At 37.0% G+C, this 6,190-nt stretch overlaps 1 pseudogene; it reads right to left on the bottom strand.

Annotated features, from left to right (window-relative positions):
• Positions 1–1,560: 1,560 nt before the first annotated feature.
• On the bottom strand, positions 1,561–3,120 carry LOC149552983 (cytochrome P450 94A1 pseudogene; annotated as a pseudogene).
• Positions 3,121–6,190: the final 3,070 nt, after the last annotated feature.

Raw genomic sequence — 6,190 nt, forward strand, 5'->3', positions numbered from 1 at the left:
TTAGCAAAATGAACAATCTTTATTTCATTATTGCACCTCACACTAATAAAAGATACTACAACATTTATGTGAGAAAATTATACCTATTCAAAAACCTATGATGATAATCCTCTAGTTAATTGCTTCTTACATTAGTTTGAACAATACATAAATTGCTCCTTATTTCATGCAAAATCTATTGAAACCTATGGTGCACATTCTTAATTGATTTTCTAAACACAAGAGAAAACTAAACTAACCCAAAACATAACACTAATAAATTTATAAAAACTAACTAATCAATTAATAATGATGTTTAGTGGAACTCTAATTTGGGTTTCATGCTACTCTTTGTGGACAACATCAATCTTCATTACTAAATAGGGTGATAAATTCATGATTGACCTCTTAGTCCATTAATCTCTTCCTTTTTTGTTCATTATTGAAGTAGGCTCTTTAGCTACTAATGTGAAAAAGAGTTTTTCAAATGGGAGTGGGTTTTCAATTGAGGTGGTGTGCTCATCTTCTTTTCTAATACCATTTCATTGTGCATTATGAAGGATTAGGGAGCCTTTCAAAATCTCTATATTTTTTTTTCCACTTGTCTAGGTTTTGTTCGTCTACTATTAATATCTTTTTTAGGCCTATATATTGTAAGTGGCCAATCATGTGTCTTTTAAAAATAAATTTAATAAAGGAAAGACACTCTAATAATGGTGTGCCTTTTGTGACCTTGACATGTAACACCTAGCACCCATGTGTTGTTGATTTGTTGAAAACTGTACAAAAATGCTTTTTGTTGTTAGTGTATTGTGACTATATGCCCTCGAATTGTTAATATGTAAGGTGTTATCGCCCTTGCTTTGATTTCTTATGAATTCAAAAAAACATTATTATTTCAAATACAACTCTAAATGATCATAATATCTTTTGGCAATCACTTAAATTTCATGAGAAAAGATAAGTCATTTTTTAGTTGTAGACATAAGAATTATATATTTTGCTTCGTGACACGAATACTTGTTTAAAGAGCAACTTATTTTACTTATGATAAATAATTATGATACTTTGTATTAGCCCAAACAATATTTATTTCACTTATTAATAATTGTACTTTTGCATTACATGAATTTACAAAAGCCTAAAATTTGATCAATTTTAAATATATATTTTTTAAGGTAATGGGTTGAAGTCTAGATTAATTATTATAATTAATTATTATAATGTATTAAGTACTTCCAGACCTCCTACATAAGAGGCTCACGCGTTATAGTTGTGTTGTAGGCTCTTACCTGACAAATACCTAATTTTTATTTACTTATTGATTACAAAAATAAATTTATAAATTCAAATATTATGTTAACAATTAAACTCATCTAGTTATTATATAAAATATAAAAACCTAAACATCACATAGTAAAACTTGATTTCTAGATTAAAAGTATTAAATAATTAAAATTGACTTTTCAAGCTTTATTCTTAATTTTTCCACCATGATAAAATGGTATTGTTGTGTGCTTTTTGGTCCAGACAAGTTATAGCGACACTTGACCATTCACGAAACGAAAACACATACTAAAGTCAGGAGAGCTCATTCGTTCGCCTTACCACGCGTACGGGAAGGCCACCTTCCATTTTAGCCGTGATCATTGCAACGTACTTGGGATTCCACCGACTCTCTACCTCCACCCTGAATTCTTCTATGACACTCGCAGCGATGCTCTTCATCTGAATGAACGCCATTTCTTTCCCCAAGCAAACTCTCGGCCCCGCCTGGAACACCGGATACTTGAATGCATTCTCTGCCACAAATTCTAAGGATCCCTTTTCCGTCTTGCTGAGCCATCTCTCCGGCTTGAATTCCAAACAGTCGGAGCCCCAGATGGTCTCCATCCTACCCATGGCGTAAGGGTGGTATATCACCCGCATCCCCTTCTTCACCACCGTCCCGTCCGGCAGCACATCGTCTTGCAGCGCCTGCTTCGTGTCTGACGGCACGGGCGGGTACAACCTCATCGACTCGCACAGAGCGGCCTGCAGGTACTTCATCTTCTTCAACTCCTCGTATGAGAAACAGCGACCAGTGCTCTCTTCTCTCACAGCGACAAGGCCCGTAATTTCTTCGTAGATATTCTGCTCGACTTGTGGATGAGAGCAGAGGAGCCAGAAGAACCACGTGAGCGCGGCAGAAGTTGTGTCCCTGCCCGCCAAGATGAAACTTATCACAATATCTCTGACGGAGACATCGTAAGAAACCTTTCCTGCAGAAACACCGCTCTCGTGAGCCAAGAGAAATCTGGACAAGAGATCTTCACGCCGTGGTCTCACAGGGTCAAACATTTCTTCCTTCCTCGTGTCGATAACGTCTTGCGCGAAGCTATGAATTGTTTGGATCGCGTGGCGCAAGCGTTGCTCGGAGCCGATGTTGAAGAAGCGCTTGATCATCCACAGGAAGGGCAGGGGAGCGATGAATCTTTGGAGGCTTAAATTGGTGGCGACTTCAAATGCCTCTGCGAACTCTGAAAAGGGGAGAGAAATGTGGAGGCAAGCGGGGTCCATGCCGAAGGCCACCTTGCAAATGTTATCGAAGGCGAATCGTTTGAAGATGTCCTGCAAATCCACCCGACTCGTCGTTTCCGTGGCAGCAGCTTTTGTGAGGAGCGGCAAGAGTCGATGGGTGATCTCCCCCTGCACGCTCTCTGCAATGAAGTCGCGCAAGGAGTTGGTGCTGAACTCGTAACTGGCGACTCGCCTCTGCAATTTCCAGGCGTGGCCGTCGGCGTTGAAAATACCGTCTCCGAGGAGATCGCTGAGGAGGAAGCGGAAATAGTAACCCTTGGGATAATTGTGGAAACGGGTCTTGAGGACGTGCTCCACATTGGGTGGATGGGCAGCGATAACCACGTTTACACCGGGGCGGTGAAAAGTGATGGTGTTGGAGGGAGCATGTTGGAGAAGCTCCGTCAGCCATTCTGAGAGCCGTCCTCGGTTCTTCAAGAAAGCGAACAGTGAGCCCACAAGCGGATAGGATGTAGGTACTGCATGACTATTCTCTTCTCTCCGCACGTAGATTATAATGAGCACGTAGATTATGTAACCAGCAATGAAGGCATGGGCGGGGAGGCCTAAGGGACTCGGCATGCCAAGGAATAATGGAGAAATGGTGCTCATCTTCATTTGTTGAGTTTGGTGAATGTCAATCTGGGATCTCCTTAATTACTCGTATTATAGGTTGGAGTTGACCCCCGAGGCGTTGAAAGGGGGTAAGGGCAAACGTTGATCTCAAAGGGGGATGAGGCATCGCCCGCGCATATCCGGGGATATACCGCATATGGACGTAATGCCTGTCTTGGGCTTATCGCGTTTAAGCCTAATGTAAATCTCTTAAAAGAAAAAAAGGAAATAAAATTGGCCTCTAGAGAATATAAGACAATAAGCCGGGGGAGATACTTGTACATTTGTCTTTTCATAGCTAGACATGTTTATATTAGAAAGAATTAATAGAAATATATTACTAGCACTTGTATTCCAAAGGTTCAAGGTCAAGTCAATTATCTAACCAAAACCAAAACTATTTAGAAGGCTTATTATATATTGGAAACTTTCAATAAAAAGTATATGTACAGTTTAGCTCATTTGAATATTTTCCCTCTTCAGTGCAACCAGTTCTTGCTCTATCCCTACATCAGACAATAACCATAGAATATTCTTTCTCATCATAGTTATGAATTGTTACTAACCTGTTTTCATTCGCTCAAAGTCTCTATGCTCAAAGTCTCTATGAACATCATTTGATGGAGAGGTATGTCAGTGTGGGTCACACTTATTGAAACCACAATTTTGGCACTTTGTATGCCATTGTTATGAATATCCATAGAATATCCTTTCTCATCATAGTTATGAATTGTTGCTAACCTGTTTTCATTCTCTCAAAATCTCTATGAACATCATTTGATGGAGAGGTATGTCAATGTGGGTCACACTCATTGAAACCACAATTTTGGCACTGTGTATGTCATTGTCTCTCGTAATAACCCTACTTAGAAGTTTTGTGATTGTTGAAAGCCTTTCTTGATCATGAATTGCTCTACCTATAGCTTTATCAGTAACATACAAAATACAAGAAACCCTTGGGTTATGTGCATATGTAAGAGACCTTTATAAAACTTAAATAACTTTAAATTGAAGAAACAAAAATATTATATTGCAATGTCGCCTATCTAGGCACAAATTCTAGGGAGACATAGGTTACAATTATTTACTTTATAAGACGACATAGGAAATATGGAACCTATCTCTTGGAAATTGGGTGTCTAGTAGTGAAAAATACACAACCCCCTACATAATTGTTTCCCGAAATTAAAAAAACAACCTTATTTGTTGCAGATTTGTCTGCACCAATAAAAATTTGTTTGAGATATATTCAAAATATCTATATGTTGTATGCAGTGCAAGTCATATTACAACTACCCATAAACTATTGTCATGGTGTGATTCTCAAACTTTGCCATGACTATCTGGGAGACTAAATCCTATAGGTGCTCTAGAATCTAACCAAATAATATTTTCTATATGTAGATATATAAATATACAATTCTTTCTATTTTTCTTATTCACATAGATAGTATAGATAGTATTGTATGTGACCATTTTTAGGCAACAATCACTACTTTGTTTATTTATTAGTCATGGCCCTAGAGCTCACATTATACAACTTAGAATTGTGATGGTTGAACAAGGGATTTTCGCACCCTGTATTTGAGGGTTTTTAATTTGATGCCATATGACAAAACTTTTCAATGAATAGGTAGTCCTCATCAATACAATTTAAGATTTTATTGCTCGTAGATAGTACTAAACTTCATTTATGGTTTCTAATGCATCAAAGACACATATCTAGATACACAAAATGAAGGGGGCATAATTAAGATTGTGTATCCCTTCAAATTAGGAGAGAAATAAAAAGAATAGATACCTATTGAATATTATTAATAAATACCTCGTCAGCAAGCTTGTTGTCATTCTTGGTAGTTACATGGAAAACTATCACATACAAAACCAAATGTACAATGCAAAAGCTCTTAGAGAAAAAATCACAACACCCTTGTAAAAGGTGTAGTATAGAAAGGTAACACAATGAGTTAGATGAAGAATTACCATCCTTATACCATCCACCAAGAGAAGGTATGTAATATTTTGCTAATGATAAGGTCAAAATCAGCCAACACTTGAACAACCTCCATGTATATTGAGATTTTCAACCTACACAAAAAAGATTATAAGATCCTATAGAGTTTTGGCGAATTGTTGAATCTAAACATAAAAAATTAGGGCCAATAAAATAAACCAAAGGATAACATGATTTCAACTACAACTATCATGCTATTTTTATAGTTTTCAGAGAACTCTAGTAAGTATCAAACTTTAGAATTAGAAAATCCAACTTCAAAACTCCCAAAGCATCATACAATGACTTATAATTTTTTAAGCTACATGGGAAGTTTTAGAACTTCCAAACCATCATAAAATGACTTATAATTTTTATTGTACATGGGAAGTTTCAGGGCATTCTGCCCATATCTACCCTGACAATACCCTGATATCATTGCATTCCACCAAGTTGCTTCTTTGTGAAGCATCTTATCAAACACTCTCTCTATGCTTTTTATGCTCCTACATTTAATATGCATGTAACCAAGAGCATATCCTTGGGAACATTTCTATTATTTATAACCTCATATAAACAAGATATTTATAATTAGTAAGAAGTTCAATGTTTCACTTTATCTCTATCTTGCTAGTCATCTATAAATATGTTTAGACTCTAAGCAAGTTTCTGGTGAGTTACCTCTGATAGCTCCAGAGCATCGTACAATGACTACTCCACCCCCAAAAGTCTAAAAAATGAAGCTCTATCTCTATATGCTTTGCATCAACCAATCAACTAAAACAAAAAAATAGCTTGTAAATTGTTTCAATAACTTGTTCTAGACTAGTTGTCCCTAAATCGAGAATACAAAGCTCAAGACTTGAAAAAGTAAAAGAGCCTCCCAAGAAAAATAATTCATTCTCGTATAATTATGTAGGGAAATGTCACGAAAATATATTGATCTACCACAATCTCATAGGGTAATCCAAACTATGAAAGTGCACAAGGCCCTTCAGATGATGTGTGTGGGACTTGAACATAGATCCAACTCCCTTCCTCTAA

This window comes from Cupressus sempervirens, chromosome 6 (assembly GCF_028749045.1).
Source record: "Cupressus sempervirens isolate cs-2001-9-10 chromosome 6, ASM2874904v1, whole genome shotgun sequence".
Lineage (NCBI taxonomy): Eukaryota > Viridiplantae > Streptophyta > Pinopsida > Cupressales > Cupressaceae > Cupressus > Cupressus sempervirens.